Source organism: Hibiscus syriacus, unplaced genomic scaffold, assembly GCF_006381635.1.
Source record: "Hibiscus syriacus cultivar Baekdansim isolate YM2019G1 unplaced genomic scaffold, ASM638163v2 tig00111960_pilon, whole genome shotgun sequence".
NCBI lineage: Eukaryota > Viridiplantae > Streptophyta > Magnoliopsida > Malvales > Malvaceae > Hibiscus > Hibiscus syriacus.
The window spans coordinates 1-18,930 of NW_024063224.1; the positions used below are offsets into that span (position 1 = coordinate 1).

General features: G+C 32.1%; 1 pseudogene; it reads left to right on the plus strand.

Annotated features, from left to right (window-relative positions):
- The first annotated feature begins 6,019 nt into the window (after nt 1–6,019).
- On the plus strand, nt 6,020–8,260 carry LOC120173580 (annotated as a pseudogene).
- Nucleotides 8,261–18,930: the final 10,670 nt, after the last annotated feature.

Below are 18,930 nucleotides of genomic sequence, written 5' to 3' on the forward strand. Positions count from 1 at the left end.
TCCCATGCTTCCATGATTAATAATGTTATCATATTATGCAAAACATGGAATGTATATATGAATGTAAATGTATGAAAGGTGTATTCAAGAGTAATTAACTTAAAATAGCTTCCATTGAAACAAAAAGGTTTTTTATACATCCACATCATTATATAGGGATAACATTCCCTCCTAATTTCTCTATCTTCTTAAAAAGCCAAGTTATTTCCATTCATACTCATAAGTTGATTCGTCATTCTACTTTAGTTCTCTTGTAAAACCAGCTAAGTCCACCAACTTGTGGGCTACCTTGTTGCTTGAACAACATTTTTTTTCATGTCATCTTCTTTTTATTGAATCTTGCCTTCCATTTCCTGAATTTGTAGACAATGTTGCTCCTTTTCTTTTATCATAAAACCTTTATGCTCAAGAAGTTCTTGTACCAGATCTCCATAATCATCCACATTTTCAGTAATATGTATTTAATTTCTAATGGATTCTAACTCAGCATTAATCTCACATTGATGGATTAGGTATGAAGTTTCCATGTTGGCTATATCATTCTTCAATATTGGTTTTCAGCTTGACATTTCCCCAAATTGGTGATGGTTGCATTGTATATTCAGCAATTTGAAAGTCATAGGAGAATTTCTTTGCTTGATCCTCATGTATGTTTCAGTAACTAGGCATCACTTTTTAGTTTAATGATTCATGTCATCCATTCTTCAGGGGTATTTCCTAGTCCAACATTTTTGAAGGTTTGACTGACTTTTCGAAAATCATCAAGCATGGCTTCGACCTCTGTGCTTAATTTCTTGTTTTCATCTTTCTAAAAACGGGATTGAGCTTCATAAAAATTTTATCCCTTGTGACTGCTTCATTGATGCTCTTACCATAAAACTTTCCGATATCAATCTAACAGGATTTTTATGTGCATACCCTCCATGATTTAAAGCTGTCAAGATACCTCTCTTGGCTGCTTCACAGATTACTTGATCATGAAACCTTTTGTCCATAATGAAACCTTTGATAATCACTCTTGAATCACACCCTTGAGTATGTTATGATTATGCAAATGCAAACAAACAATTAATATATGCATTTTCAGAATATATACAAAAAACTGGTTAGTAAGAAAAAATCATATCCTAACCTCATGCTTTCTAGTTTCATGCTTTGTTTTGGAAAAATAGCCTAACCGCATGATTTCTAGTTCGCATGCATTATTCAAAAAAAATAAAAATAATACTAAATAAAAAAGACTCAACATGCTTTTCCTTGTGTGCTAAGATTACGGACTTAATCAGGTTAAGCACCACCTATACTCCAGTTCTAGGTTTGCTATATGTTGAGTTAGGCTCTAGGGTAAAAGGGTCAATGAATTGTCCTTTGTTGGTATCCCCTTGGACTACCAAACCATTAATTGATCCCTTACAGACTTTCAGATTAAGTTCAATTCGAAGAACACACTTCCTTATGTTCGTACGAAGGTGAAAAACCATACGAGGAACATAAGGTGTGAGCTCAAAGAATAGTCCCTTATCCCATACGAAGGTGAAAACCACATGAGGGAGTAGTTTTCTCATTCACTTAAACAGGCTAAGAGCGGGGTTTTAGCTCATGTCATGAATGCAATGCACAGTAGAGGAATAACATAAAATAAAATACAACCTATTATTATTTTAATGACCCAAAATTAAATCTGTACACATAAAAACAAAGTTAGTAAAATATAGAAATAATTAAAACAAATTTATTATTTACTGCAAATACGATAATTAATAAATTGGGCGGGACTCTCATTTTTTTTTAAACAAATCCCCAACGGAGTTACCAAGCTGTCGAGACGTTTCGTAACCCCAGACGGTGTAACTAGTCTCGAAAAAGTAAGTGTTTATCCTCCATGAATCAGATTAAACACCAAATGTAGAGTCACCACCAATCTTTTAATTCGGTGAGATTGATCACCAAAGTGTCATATTATTTAATAAAAATTCTAAAGAATAATATTAAAATAACACAAGTGGGTCTGCGTAACAGAAAAATGAGTTCGGGAGTCGGTTACGTATGGGAAGGATTAGCACCCCCAAAACGCCTAAAATTAGTATGTTATTTATTAATTAAATCTCTTTGCAATTAATGATAAACTTATATTTAATTTGATTTACAAATAATTTAATTATCAAATACTAAATACTTAATATATTACTAGTATTATATTATAATCATATAAATTAAATTATCAATTATGTCAAATAATAATCCTAAAACATAAATACTAAATAATTATTTATAATAAATTAACATTTAAAACATAAAATATAGCATAAAATATTAAAATTATTTCTTAATTCGAAATAATATTAAAATATATGTTAATTATTAATTTACCCTAAATTACTAACACGAGATATATTATATAATTTAAATTTTAAAGGACTAAATACGTAATTTTATCTATAATATATGTATTAATATAATAAGGACTAAAATAAACTAAATAAAAAAACAAATTAAAATACTTAGGAACTGTTTCGTGACTGATTTGTGAGATTACAAAGCCAAAAGGACCACGGGTGTAATTTTACCCATTTTTAAATTACCGAAAAGCCCCTCCCCAAAACGGCATAGTTTTGGGGAGGGTATAAATTCACCCTAACCGGCCTAAAGGGCCAAAATTTCTCATTTCTCTCATTGTCCCCTCTCTCTCTTAAAATGAGAGAATTCATTCCCTCTGCCTCTCTCAACATCCTCCATCGGGGAGGGAGGTCGGTCACCAGCCGGCCACCGTCCGACGTCACGCGTGGTGGCCGAAATTTTACAAACTCTCCCAAAACGTAGATCGTAGAACCCCCTACCCGAATCCAAGCCTCTCATTTGCTAAGTTGGTATATCAACCTAGATTTACAATTTTACCTTCAACTTTTTGACTGTCCGGCGACGTTGAGGACTCCTTGGTAAGTTCATCTTTTGACTTTTCTTTCTTTCAGTTGTTACTTCTCGTTGTGCGACTCAGTTTCGAATAAATCTCTCTCTGTGCTCGTTGTATATCCTGGAGAGGCGGTGATCATTGTGGCAGCACCTGGTTGGAGGGATAGAGGCGGTGGCTGAATAGACCCTAGGGTAACAATGATACCCCAGGGTTTCTTCTGTGCCTTATGGACCCTTGGATTTGCCTCTGATCGTGTGGTGGAGAGCTGCTGGCGGCTAGAGCATCTGTGGTGGAAACCCTAGTATGCACAGACCTGTTGGATTTGGGCTTTGGATGGGTCTGGGCTTCTAACCGATTGGGCTCGGGTTTGGTTGTAATCAGGTATGTGTGCCTTTCATTGTAATCGGGCCTTCGAGCTTTACAAATAATAATATTTATAATATAATTATTATTATATAATAACGTATATAATAAACGTCACTCGGACGAAAACTAGTGTCGACATAAGAAAATTATGAAAATTGAGGAACTAAATTAAAAATAAAAATTGTTATGAAAACAAATTGAAATTACATATATCTACGATGGTTTAGGAGTTTGGTTTAAATTTGGAAAAAAATGGACTTCAAATGAAGGAAAATTTGAAGGAATAATGAAATCATGAACTAAATCGTAAAACTGTTAAAATACTTAGTCAAATTTTTTATTTTTCGAAAAACTTGAAATTTCAGAATTTCAACCCGAATTAAACTCGAATCGCACTCGAAAACCGAATTAATAATTCAAACCGACTCCAATAATTTGAAATTGAAAAAAATTCTATTTCTCCAATCGAGACAAATTTTAGTCCCCTTAAAAAAATTGTTTCGGTAGGAGAGTTGTGATAATGAAGAAGCTATGGGAATTGAATTCCTCAAGCCAATAAATGGTTCACGCCTATTTTAGAAATTTTGAAGTTTGAAAAAAAAATCAAATTTCAATAAGATTATTTTCTAGATATTAAAGTACAATGATTTTTTAATCATAGTTGACGAGTGAAATTATTTTAATAAATTTGTAAGTTAATCATTTTTTCTTAACAGATCAATTACTTCCTTGTAAGATCGGATATGAGCTATAGAATTTAAATTTATTTGTCGTGATGCCAACTCTACGATTGATATTCTCACCAAATTATCTTTCAACAAGATGTCACAGGAATCTTCCTTGGTCCTCTCCCGGCCTTCCTTCATAATATCCTACACTATGATTAATGACATTCCTAATGATGCTTCTTAAGTTGTAAATATTTTATCTTCTTTATCGTTCAAAAAATATATATTTAGAAATTATTTTCAATTTAAACAAGGTGAAACAATATCAAAATAAACAATTCAATATCATTTATCGATATGCGAATGATAGTATAGACTTTTTTAAATGCCATTTAAAGTAAAAAATTCTACCCGTTAGAAATTTAAATGTAATATTTTAGAAAAAGCGAGAGATCAAGAGTCTCGAGATGAGAAACAATGTGATTAGTGTTTTAATAGTTCATTGGACGTTTTTATTGTTAATTGTTCAATTGGTGACTATTAAATATTATATGGTTGTGTTTAAGGTTTTATTAAGCTGCTGTCCAGAATTTATTTGAATTCTAATTATTATATTTGTTTAGATTTTATGATTTGATCCTTTGATTTTAAAATTCACTAATTTTTAATTTTTCTCAGATGATTGTAGAACTATTAAGTATTAAATAAAGTGTTTAGTAGCAGAAAGGCACTGGACTTTTTGTACTCGGAATTATTTTTGAAAGTTTTATGTTTATTTAGTTTAGTCTCTAAATTCATTTTAGAATTGGAGGTTTATTTTGAGTCTGATCAAGCCATTCTTTTCAAGAAGTTTTGAAAGAGTACATAGACTCGATTAACTAATTAGGTGCTAGTTTTGTCGAGTTTAGCAGAATTGGTCAAAATTACAATTTTTCCCTTTGAGGAGCTTTTTTTTTTTTGTAGTAAATCGAGATATTTTTCCGTTGGAATTAGCTACGCGTGATTTGAGAGATGGGGTTGATGAAAATAATTGGGAAGTTATTTTAAATAAATTGTATTTATATAAATGATTGAATCGAATGTATGAATGTTGCAGTTGTTATGAGTCACATCCCAAATTAGGATTTAGAGTTTTCGGTTACTAAAATTGGGACAGATTAGGAATTCAGAGGTTAAGAAATGCATTGCGAAAAAGGAAGAAGAAATTAGTGTTAAAAGTGAATCGTAAAAATAATGAAGAAGAAAAAAAAAATCTAGACTAGGTGTCCCGAGATTGAGAAAACTGAGTGATTAGCAAGGGTGAATATTCAATTGAGTGAGTCAAGTAAAATTTTTAAATTATTCGAGCTATGAATGACTTAAACTTTATTTTAAAAAAAGGGTAAAGGATAGTAATGGTCACTGAACGTTTCTAAGGATTTCATTAAGGTCCCACAACTTTTAAAACTTTCAATATCATCCCCCAACATTTAGTTTGTTGTCAATATGGTCCCTCAACATTTATTCTGTTTGTAATATGGTCCCTCAACATTTATTCTGTTTGTAATATGGTCCCAACGTAACTTTTGGGAGACCATATTGTAAACGGACTAAATATTGGGAGACTGTATTGCAAATTTTAAAAGCTAGGAGATCTAAATGAAAGATATAGAAGAGTTAACTGACCATTACTATACTTTACCCTATTTTTTATATCACTTGCATTGGAAACATCTCTCTCATTTGGTTGTTTACTTTTTCTCTCCCTTTCTCTATCTATATCGTATGTATATATTATGGACATGAAGTCGCCTTATGGGAACTCCCAGTGCTCTTCCGGTCTTGACTCGACGACGACTTAGTTGAATCGAGGGGGCTTTTATTTTGTTTCATTTTTGTTTTTACTCAAACGAACGCCATTTACTTGGACTAAAAACTTTTTGTCCTTTCGAAAAATGAAAACAATTCATAGTCTTTGAAACTCAAACCATCATTTGCGGTGAATCCTTGTATTAGAAGCTGGGCTTTTGTTTGTTTCATAGGTGAAAACAAAGAACCTTTTGGGTTGTGTTTCGATTTTAAGTTGATAAAGAAGATGGTGGAGTTTGAAAATTCATCGCCGGTGACAGTTTCTGTAGCTTCTGGAGAAGCCACTGCTTCTTCTTTTAGCAACCAGATTCAAGACACTCAACTATTAGGAGGACCACCACTGAAGAAGAAAGAAATCTTCCTGGGATGCCAGGTGAATTATAATACCTTTTCAAGTTCACCTTTATTTTTTTAATATCAATGATTTTGAATTTCCAATTCTTATTGAGCTGTGAAAAAGGAAAATATCTTTTTGGATTCATTTCAAATCCAGATGCAGATGTGATAGCTTTATCTCCAAAACCCTACTAGCAACCAATCGGTTCGTTTGTGAGATCTGTAACAAAGGTTTTCAGCGTGATCAGAACTTGCAACTCCACCGACGGGGCCATAACTTGCCATGGAAGCTAAGGCAAAGAACTAGCAAAGAAATTCAAAAGCGAGTCTACGTATGCCCCGAACCGAGTTGTGTCCACCACAACCCGGCTCGAGCCCTCGGTGATCTTACCGGTATCAAGAAACACTTTTGTTGGAAACACGGGGAAAAGAAATGGATACGAGGAGTGTTCTAAAAAATACGCTATTTAGTCTGATTGGAAGGCCCAAATGAAGACTTGCGGCACCTGAGAATATAAATGCGATTGTGGCACCATCTTTTTTAGGTATAATACAATACAAACTCATCCGTTTCCCATTTATAATCAACTCTTTCTTTATCTTTACGGTTCCTTTTTTTTGTTTGGATTGTTCTGGGTTTTAACCGTGGATGATGACGATGGTGGCTTATGAAGGAGGGATAGTTTTATAACGCATAGAGCTTTCTGCAATGCGTTAGCTGAGGAAAGCGCAAGGGCCCAGACGCTAGCAGTTGTTAATACTGAAGGAAACGTTAATGCGAATGAAAATGGTAGAACTATGGTTGGAGGAGGAGCTGCTGCCACCGCAACTGCTGCTGCAACGTAACCATCTCCTCAGCCTTTAACACCGTCTACCACTAGAGTAGTTTCACCGGGTTTATCAAGTCAGAGTTCAGGTAAAAGAAAATTCAGTGCGAGTCTTTTTCATGTATATATACACATTTATGATGAAGATTCCCTACTTTATTTTGTCTTAGATAGGTCAAGTTGAGATAATGGTTGAGGGTGTTTGCTTTTTAAATCGTTTTTGTGTATGAGAGTCCATTCAAATGAAGTTAATGGCTCTGCATTGTCTCTTATTGTCATCGTGTCTATTTATTGTTAGGGAGCCTAACAAATGTGGTTTTTGGGTTCACGAGCAAGCTGGTTAAATAGTATCAATAAATAAAGCTCAATGATCAAAAAGCAAAAAAGGGATGAACTGATCAGGAGAAAGAAAGGAAGCCATTATTGCGTTTGCTTTTACTTCTCAAAGCTTTTCAAGTTTCAACGGGATTAAAAAAAGGGCCATAAAGAAAAGCCCTCTCCATTTGATTTGTTTTTTTTCTTTTGTTATTTTCTGCTACTTTAACCTTCGTTGTTTTCTTTCTTAATGGCTTACAAAATACCAGAAAATCCAATGGCACTTTCTCCAGCAACTTCTGCAGCAGCTAGCACCTCTACTTCGAACGCCAATGTTTTCGTTAGCATGTTTGCAGCAAACTCTCAACCATCAAAAATATCTGCACCGTCTTCGTTCCTTCAGGCAACGACACTATTCGAGCGCACCTCTCTCTCTCTTTCCTCTCCTCTTTACCTCTCCAACAATGGCTCCTCCATCTTCACTGGACTTGCAAACGACCATTGCCACTATGCTCTAACTCCGCAGCCCGCCATGTCGGCTAGCACTGCTGCAAAAAGCTGCTCAAATGGGTGCCGCTGCATCAAACCCCTTCCTTGCTTTGTGGTCTGGGCTTGGTCGTATCATCGATTCCTTCCGCTGGTCAAGATGCTAACGTTAAGTCCGAGAGCAATATAGCCACCGCTAGTCTTTCCCTTGACGTTCTCTCAAATGGAAGTTATGGCTTAACTAATCCCATGAAGGGCTCATCCTCGTTGTTCGGAAACAAGCGTACAACGCTCGATCTCCTCGGCCTTGGCATGAGTGATGGCGAAGCTTCCTCGAGTGGACTATCTGCGCTGCTTACTTCATTTGGAGGTGGCTTCAATGTGGGAGCAGTAAGTGCAACATCATTCGGAGCAGGAGGGAGTAGTAATTCACCTAGGGAAACATGGGACGGTGCACCTGAAAGAAAACCCAATGGCTCAGCCATGCTTTAGGGATTTGAGTTCCCCGGTTAAGGAATTGAAAAACAAACGCTGCAACTCAGATCCCCAAACAAAGGAGGTTGCATGTTAATTTTGGGTTTCCTTTTATTAATACTTTCATTTCAAGTGTAGGGTAAAGTATAGTAATGGTCACTGAACTTTTCTAAATCTTTCAGTTAGGTCCCCTAACTTTTAAAACATACAATATAATCCCCCAACATTTAGTCTTTTTGTAATATGGTCCCTCAACATTTAGTTTGTCTGTAATATGATCCCTGATGTAACTGTTGGGAGACCATATTGTAAACGAACTAAATGTTGGGGCCTGTATTGCAAATTTTAAAAGTTAGGGACCTAAATGAAAACTTTAAAAAAGTTCAATGACTATTACTATATTTTACCCTTTAAAAATAGTTAAATTTATAAAATTTTATTCGAGTTGAGTCAAGTTGTTTTAATTTTTATACAAATTTAATTATAATTATTTATAAAGTAAACTACACAAATGATTACCAATGTTTAAATTTTCGTTTTCTCTACGGATATTATCGATTTACTCCAAATAGATCACTCAACGGTTAACCTCGATTAATTAGGTCATGACAATATGATGTGGCAGTTAGGGGAGCTGACTTGGCGTTCTTTGACCATGTTGGCCATACTTTCAGCGGTCGTTGATTCAATTTTAATAAAAAAAATTAAACAATTGTTTTTCTTCTTCCTCATTTCCATTCCTTCAATCACAGCTTCACCGCTCCTTTCTGCTCCTTTCCAAGGACGTCGAGCTTTACAAACTCGTGCATGAGAGGGGGACATTGTTAGTATATAAACAGAGGCTTACAAATAAAAACCTGAAAATGGGAGCTCATTGGAGATAGGTTTGGGTTGATAACTATCCATTGCATCAGAATTCATCGCCCTTTCATTGATAGCGGTTTCCGTTGTTTGGAGAATGGTAGACCTGACAGTTTCTAGTTTCCACACCAAGTGGCGTTGGCAAACCAAAGCTTGCAATCTGCCCAGGTCTTTTGATTCTTTCTTTCCCTTCTTTTTATGTCCATTTCGTTAGCAGACGAAAGAGACAAAGAAAAGGTTCATCATTGTAGTTGAAATAACAATGCCGGTTGTCAATATTGGTCTTCGGCTTTTACATGATCTCCTGTCCTCCATTAGTTAACTTCATTTTGCTTTATTTATGGGTTAACTATCTTTAATATACTAAAATTTTAGCGTAATAGAGGAACTAAAATCAAAATAAGACCATTCTTTCTCTAATGAGATTTTAAGTCAATTGCAGAAGAAATCATTTATTGATATTTTCTTATAAGGTCTGGTTTTTCTATTTCTTTCTTAATTCAACGAAGATGCTGGAAAAGCTAAGGAACCAACGCACGGATGGAATAAAGTGTCTGTCAATAGTGCTCTTCTGCTTTTACATGTTCTCCTTCCCCAAAAGAAGAAGAATTTGTTTAACTATAATGACACTTTTGAAAAAACTGTGATAAAGGAATTGCATAAAATCATCTTTTGATAGACTATTGATTTATCTGAACTAGTTTAGGAAAGAAAATGGATGTTTGGTTGGTAAGAAAACAAGGAAAAGTGAATGGATTATCCATATAAGTCAACTTGTATGGTCAAACAATGCCATAAGTCAATTAATGTGTTATGTCAGCTAGGGGTGTTCGCAGTTGGTTTAGATTGGTTTTGGCTAAAAATTCATCCGATCCGAAATTATAAATGTTTGTGATTTATATCGGTTTGGATGTTTATAAAAAAAATCCGATCCGATCCGATCTAATTAAGTGCGGTTTGATTCGGTTTGGATTTATGCGGTTTTTGGATTGTAATTAGACTAAACATACCCTTGTTAATTAAACTAGATGGTGAGATTAAGAATTCATTGCTTGCTGCATTTAGGTTATTATATCGACTTCCACACAGTATGATTTTTTTTCTTCTTCTTTTCATTGTGATATAGATTGCACCGAGATACAGAGCAGTAATGGGGATTTGAGTAGTGACACAAATGATGGAACTCACAAGCAGATGGTTGAGTAATGGTTTTTTATTTATTTATATAGATCCTTTATATTTTGATAAATTTTGGATTTGGAAATGATAAGTAGACGGATTGTATTGGCTGTGTAATTATATTGTTCATCAGAAGCTTGCGGATTGTTCAGGCTTTCCAAATGCAGATGGAAGTACAGAGAAAGCTTCATGAACAGATTGAGGCTATTTTTCTATTCAGGTTCAGAGACATTTACAGCTTGCTTGCTTTCAACTTAATTCCCATGGAGAGTTTGTATTATCAAGAAAGCAAAAGGAAAAAAAATTAAAAACTAGTGCACAAACGGGTTTGAACTAGTGACCTCCTAATCTAAAATCAAATGCTCTACCACTGAGCTATGCACTGAGTTTGTTACTCAAACTTGTAAATTTAATATTCCATTTCATCGGTTCGGTTTGGATCGGTTTCGTTTTTTTTCGGTTATTTTTTTTGATCGGATTGGATTTGAACACCCCTAATGTCAGCATTATGTTATTGTAGTAACAACTGTTAATCGAGAGTGATCAATTTGTTATAAATTAATAACGTTAATGACCAATTTGTTACTTTTAAAACTTTAATAGTGAAAACGAAAACTTACTCAAATATTAATTATCATGTATGTAGTTACTCTTATTTATAATATTAAAATACACATTGGCTCCAGTTTATTGAGTTTATTTAACTATACAAGATATGTATATCTTTATATTCTTTTTCATACTGTAAATCAAACATAATCTATAATTATAAAATATATTTATAATATTATTTTTCAAAGAATGTATCTTAAGGATAAAATATTGATAAGATTATAAATGAGTCAAGAAATTGATGAGACGAAAGCATTTGTAAAAGTTGAAGTCAAAAGATTAAATTGAATAAAATGAAAAGTTAGGGGATCAAATTGAAAATAAAATAAATTTGTAGTTAAAATAAGAATTTGTAGTTAAATTGGAAAAAAAAGTTATATTGATATTTTGAAAAAACAAATGATTCAAATTTGATCAAAATGGAATAAAATAAAAGATGAATTGAAGAAATAAAAAAATCATCTAAAATTAATAAATTAAATTGAAAAGGATAGGGAAATTTATTATCGAAAACAAATTAGGTAAAAGAGTAGAATGAGCAGCATGTCAAATGTTATGGTTTCCATCAACAGCCAGCTCATGACCACGAACATTATTATCAAAAGCTGAGTGCTCATTTTGCAAGTCATTATTGCATAAATCAGATGCATCCTTTGCAAACCAAACTCGCTTTTTTTATCGTCAAAAACGTTTGAAAATTTAAAAAATATATTTGAATGTACCTCTAATCTTGTATATTTGAATAGGAGATTTATATTTGAAAAATTATTGGAAAGTTTGAATAATGGAGTAGTTAATATCCAAGAATCATTGAACCATTAATGCATACTATTCTCATTTTTTAATTTATAATATTCTCATCGTTTAATGAATAATATATTTATCTATTAATCCATAATATACTCATTTTTTTAATTAAGTTAACAATTATCTAAAATAATGTTTGAATTAAAGAGTCATTAAATTTAATTTAATTTTACCTTTTTTAAGCTCCAAACAAAATTTAAAAAGATACAATATTATTTGACAAAGGAAAAGATATTTCCGTATTGGGCTAAAATATATGCATGTCGAACAATCTAGACGTTCACATTACCTATGTCGTGCGAGTGCGCCTCCAACCCTGTTCGGTTTAGATTCACACCCCCTTGCATGCAAGGCAAAGTGTTATCTTACATATTATATAACATCTAAGTTGGCTCATGTATATAAATACTTCTCACACTTGATATTTCACCAATGTTAGATATAAGCTTTCCATTTTTTCCCTCAACATAAGTCACAAGTAGCTCACTTTGATCATCAATTTCTCATTCACCACTCAATCATTTTTAGCATATGATATAGCATTGTAAAGGTTTTATTCGTCAAATTACAGAATTGATCCACATAATCATTAAGAGTAAATATCGACTCATTAATTATCAAGATGTTCAACAAAATTTATTTTTACCAAACAAATACTATTTTGAATAACCATCCCTTCATTTTTCCTTGAAAAATAATTAATCCTCCTCTTTGATGAGTTGCCTTCTCTTCGATCGATATTTTGAGAATCCCTAAACCTATCTTTTAATAAAGTGGCTCTACCAACATCTAGCCGAAAGAGTCAAGGTATCTCTGTTATCTTTTGCCACATCGAGATTTAGATTTCTACAAACCTTTTTCTACTACAAAGTAAGTCATCCTCCATACAACAAGTTATCCTCTACTCGAGATGTTAATATTTACTTGAAACATTGTTATTTACAAGAATCTTTAGTAAATAAGGAATGTGTTGAACCATGTTTTATAATATTTTGATATAACAAATTAAGGTAAAATGTTTTTTGGACTTGATTGAATTTTTTCAAAGTTTTGAAAAGTTTTCAAAAATATTTCAAAGTCCATTAAACTAGAATTTGAGCACAAAACAGGTTTTCTAGGTACGTAGTACTAATACTGATCTTATAGTATCAATACTGCATGAACAATATCGATATTGTTCACGTGATACTGATACCAAAGGTAAGAGAAGTATCAATACTCTCTAGGTAGTATCGATACTACCAGATGTTTTCTAAATTGCTCAAATTCTAGAATACAAAATAGGTACAGATACCCAGAGGGTACTGATACTACTTTACACAGTAGTATCGATATCATGAATCATAAATATCTATACTGGGCAAGCCCAACGTTCTTTAATGGCTAATTTATTTAAATATTACAAAGGTAGTACCGATGTTCATTAAAGGAGTATCGAAACTACCTATACTGGCAATTTTATTTTGCAAAAAATTAATCCACAATGGCTCCAAAACATCCCCAATGGCTAGAAACAACCACAAACTCATTCCAGCATATAAAAACAAGTTGAGGACATTTGAAGAAGGGTTAGAACACCTATTGTAACACCCATAACCCGTATAATTATACCTATACAGATTATAGATGTCACTCGAATTTTTAAAACCATTTTCCAATTCAAAAGCAATTTAAAATATATTTTCTTAAAATGATAACTGATATTATAAAAATATCATATCATATAAATTATGTTTCGTTATAACAAATTTAATTCAAAAGATTTTTTATGAATAGTACAGTGAACAGTTTGACAGTTTAGCATATAAATTTTTATCCTTAAGTATTTCAAGTACAATACGAATATAAGCATCATGCTCTATCTTTGTATTTGAGTATACCCGAATGTCATCAATACAAACCACCTCAAATTAATCCAAGTAAAATTGAAATACTCGATTCATCGAGTTTATGAATGTTGCAAGAGCATTTTTCAAACCAAACGGCATTACTACAAACTTGTAGTGTCCATATTGTGTTCTGAGAACTATCTTTTGAACCTCTTCCTCTTTAATATTTAACTGGTGATATCCTATTCAAATATCAATTTTAGAGAAAATTGTTGCTCCTTTTAAGATGATCAACAAGTCATAAATCCTCAAAATAGGATATTTGTTCTTGATAGTTACTTTATTTAACTATCGATAATTATGCATAATTGCATATATCCATTTTTTAAACAACACTGGTTTACCCAAAGGTAAAATATTCAGTCAAATGCATCCTCAATCTAGCAGTTCTTGCAATTGATTCTTTATTCTCTTAACTCAATAGCAATCATTCGATACGAACCCATAGATACATGATTAATGCCTTGATAACCATTAATATTGAATTCCACCTCTCAATCTAGAGGTAACCCAATTAATATATCTAAAAAGACATATGGAAATTCCCAAATTATGGATATCTTATAATCTTACTTCAGATACTTAAGTATCTATGACTTTAGCTAGAAAAGCTATGCATCCTTTTTACATCATCTTAATCACAACCATTGTTGATATCACGTTAGTGATGATTTCACTTTTTCATCAATCATTAAAAAATTTAATTTCTCTGTATTTTTCTAAATTAATCACTTCTTGCGACCATTAGCCCAACCTTAATGCAGAGACAACCAACTCATGATCAAAATGATCTAAAACTCGTTAATGATAATCCCGTAAGATTCACTAGTAAAATAAACTCCTAAATCTTTATCTGATATTTATTATTTGTCCGACTAACACTTGTATCATGACCCATAGGTCTTTCTCATAATAACACTTTTTATCAAATTGAATTGAATATTTCTACTTTGGAATTCCTTATTTCATTCTTAAGGAAATCTGTATAACTTTTCTAGATCCAAAAATAATATTTTCGAACAGTTAAAACATTTTCAATCTCAAATGAAAGTCTCAATGTTCACATCGTTCAATAAGAAAACTTGATAAATTTGTAACAATAACTTCATAGCAGTTAATGCTAAAATCACAACATCAAGCAAATTTACTAATTTTCCTCTCACTATAACTCTAACACTTTTTAAGTTCTTGAGAATCAATCTCGATCTAAATAATAATTCATTGCAGCATGGAAGGTTAGACAATCCATTTTCTTATATTTACCTTCACAAGATAACTCTATCCAAATTTATGGACTTGATATCTATTCTCAATCCAACTCATAATCATTTGATTCACTAATAACTCCACTTTCTGTAAACCTTTAGCATACAACTCATTACCGTTTATTTATTTCCTCTTAATCAAATCAACAACGCTTTTAAACAATTTAATGCTTAGCTTAAATATTTCTCAATTATTTAAGCTTACCTAGAGAAACCTCATAATCATCACTAGATTCAGAAATCTCCTCTAGATTCTCATTCGATTCAACTTTTCTTGTAAATCGTTCAAACTATTTAATCGATTCTTCCCATTCAGAAACTTCGTTAAAAACTGGGCATTTCTTCCACAAACTAGAGGAAAATCCCTAACAACATCCACCCTTCTAAGGTGTTTTACATAGGTCATGTCGGTCCCTTTTTGTCGATTTCAATCTCGAACTTCTTTACAACAATTTCGACTTTCTTAACTTTGTCTTTAGTTCCAACATCTAAACATAGTCAGAATCATCATGCTTTAGTAAAGAGTAACTTTAATCTTAGTAAGCATCATCACAGTATATATACAATTATCAATCACTTTTGACATCCTAGTGGCATGTATACACTTTTTAACTCAAAACAAACTCGGTTTAGTCCTAGAATCGGCTAAACATGTAGCTCTGATACCAATAAATATAACATCCATAACCCATACAATTATACATATATAGATTATAGATGTCACCCAAATTTTTAAAACCATTTTCCAATTCAAAAGCGATTTAAAATTTATTTTCTTAAAATGGTAATTATATTATAAAAATATCATATCATATAAATTATGTTTCGTTATAACAAATTTAATTCAAAAGATTTTTTATGAATAGTACCGTGAACAGTGAACAGTGAGGGTATCGGTGCCTGTAGCATGGTATCGGTACTCCTATAGCATTCTGGAAAATTTTTAAATGTGGTTACTATTTATTACTATTCACTACTACAGTAAATGCTACAGTTACTATTCACGACTACAGTAAATTCATCAAAATATATATAAAACTCATAAAAACTTAACCTTTCTCCACTGTAAAGTTACCATTTTGTTTCCAAATTTGTTCAACAAAACAAATCGAACATTATTAATTACATGTCACTATCTAATTCAAATTCCATCATAGGATGTCTTACTGATATTGAAACATACTCCACGATGCTTGATGTCCCTTTGAACTCTTTATTTCACTACTGGCTTTTTACCTACATGTGAAAATCATCACACGCTAAGTATATACTTAGTGAGGCAATTAAAACAATAAATAGTGCAATACAATTCATGCATGAATTTCAATATCAATTTCAAAATGCCATAAAATCATGTTACCAACATATCCAATATTTTACAATGATAAAAAAAATGATATAAAATTTCTTATCATTTATCCTATAAGCTCGTAAGCTTATTCTACCAATATACTTACCATTTATTCCATAAGCTTGTAAGCTTATTTTACCAATATACTTATCATTTATTCCATAAGCTCGTAAGCTTATTTTACCAATATACTTACCATTTATTCCATAAGCTCGTAAGCTTATCTTACATATATACTTACCATTTATTCCATAAGCTCGTAAGCTTATTTTACCATTATTATATATAAGCTCGTAAGCTTATTTTCATGTTTTCCATTTATTAACCAATAAACCATAACCCAAAGTATAATTGTATGAGGAACCCGGTATAGGAGTCAAATATTACACCGAAGTGTTGAGGTCGAGCTTTGCTCACCTAATAATGCACCGTAGTGATGAGGTCGGGCTTTACCCACCTCGTACTCCGTAGTGTTTTGTACCGTGTCTTCACTAGACACTTTGAGGCCTGCATTATGTGCCTTCTCTAGACACTCTAGTGCTACCTAATATGCAGCTGCTAGACTCTATGGCATGCCATTAATAACACTTATCCTCAATAACATACTTGGGCATGTAGGCTATTTTTATTTGATCCATCCATGGAAAAATATATCAATATCATTTAACATTGGGCAGTTCATACCCAAAATAATATTCATGGTAAAATATCACATTATTCATGATCAATGCATTATAATTTCACACTATGACATATCAATGTCATGTCAATTTATAAAAATATGACATAATATCATGATGATTTAAACAAGGTCGACTTATCGCAAGTCTTCCTGATGATGTATAAAACATCCATGTATAATGGCATGCATTTATTGCACTCACCTTGACACTTTATATCTTTCAAAATTTGTGACTCACTATTGTCCACAATAAACCCTTTTTTATACTTGACTTGCTTCAATCGCAAATCAATCATGATCTGTATAAATCACAAATTCATAATGATACATATGTTAGTATTGTACTAACATAAACATATCCCAAAATAACTCCATAATATATTTGAAACTCATTATCTATCAAAAATACTCAATACTTAAAAATTCCTTTTTAACATTGGAACCAACTTTTCCAATTTATATAAAATGGTCCTTCACCATTTTACCACTGAGATTCTTAATACCAATAATTCCAGCGTTGAAATTATTTCCATTCAAATGCTTTTACAAAAGCATAATTACATTTAAGTACCCCAACTATGCAATGTTGTACTTAAATCACAAATCTTTTCAAACTTCCAATAATAGTCATATTTCACATCTAACATTCATTTCAATTCAAAAATAGCATTTTCCAGCACATTACATCAATTATATAATACTGACACAACAACCCATCAATTTTCCAGAATTTACGAATTGATCCCAAACTTTTCAAAAATTACAAAATGATCCTCAAATTTTCTAAGGCTAGTAGAATACTTCCTTCATCATTTCCAACCCATATATAACTTTTCCAAAATTTACTCACTCAAACCATCCATGGCCGAAATTTAAAGAACAAGTTCTAAAAAGATTAAACATGTTCTAATTATCATACATGCTTGAATATGAATCTACTACCTCACAAACATCAAGATTCATCATCAATTTCATAAACCTTATCATGAACATAAACCCTTAGATTTGAGATCTTTGAAATCCATCAATATTATCATGCAATATTGGTACCAAATGATAACGTTTTTCGCGTATAACAATTTTCAATTTACGGTTTACTCAAAATCCTAAGGAAATTGCTTAAAAATTGAATTGAAGCTTTCTCTCACCTTTGGAGAAAATCCATGCAGCTTGGAGAAGAAAATGAGCAATTAGGATGAAATGTTGGGTGTATTTCATATTAGTTTACATTTAATTCCACTATAAATGAATAAAATATTCATTTAATTGAGATAAGATCAAATAACCCTTAATGAATTTTCTTATTCACTGTAAAACCATGAAAACTCATCCTTATCATCTTTCAAAGTCAAAGATGAATTAATTTGACTTTGACTTACGAAAATGCCCATGAAATTTTTAAAACTTGTATTTTAGTCATTAAATTCTACTGTTTCGGTCAAATCTGAAAAATTGCATATTTTCAAACCAAATTTCTCTTATCTAAAATATTAAAATAATATTTCCAACCATTTTATAACATTCTTCAAATTTTTGTAAAATTGCAATGCGATCTGAATTTACCGATTCCTTACCGGCTTTAACTCTTTCTAATTTTTCTTTACTAAAATTTCAAATCCAAAAATATGATTTCTATAAAACCCTAAACGTTTTCCTAATTTTCTACTTTGACCATCAAACTTTCCAAATTTTCAATTTGATCATTATCTGAATTTTTGGGGTATTACACCTATCCAAGTAATCAAACACAAGAGAAGAACTTTTCATTATATTGATTATCTTCCCTATACTAACTCATTTCTTCTCTTTTTTGTGTTATTTTCACATTTTTGCATTGCATTTCATCGACATAACATAATGTGAAAGTGTTGATCCACAAGAGGATATTTCAGTAAAAATTTTCACATCGAGAGATAAAAAGTTTTCAATCAAGCAGACGTATACATAGACATGTACTGAAGGCTAAAAGAAGTTCAGAGAGTACAAAAAGTTTTCAATCAAGCAATATTCGAGACTGGAAAGATGATCCATTGATCCGAGAAGTAATCTAGTA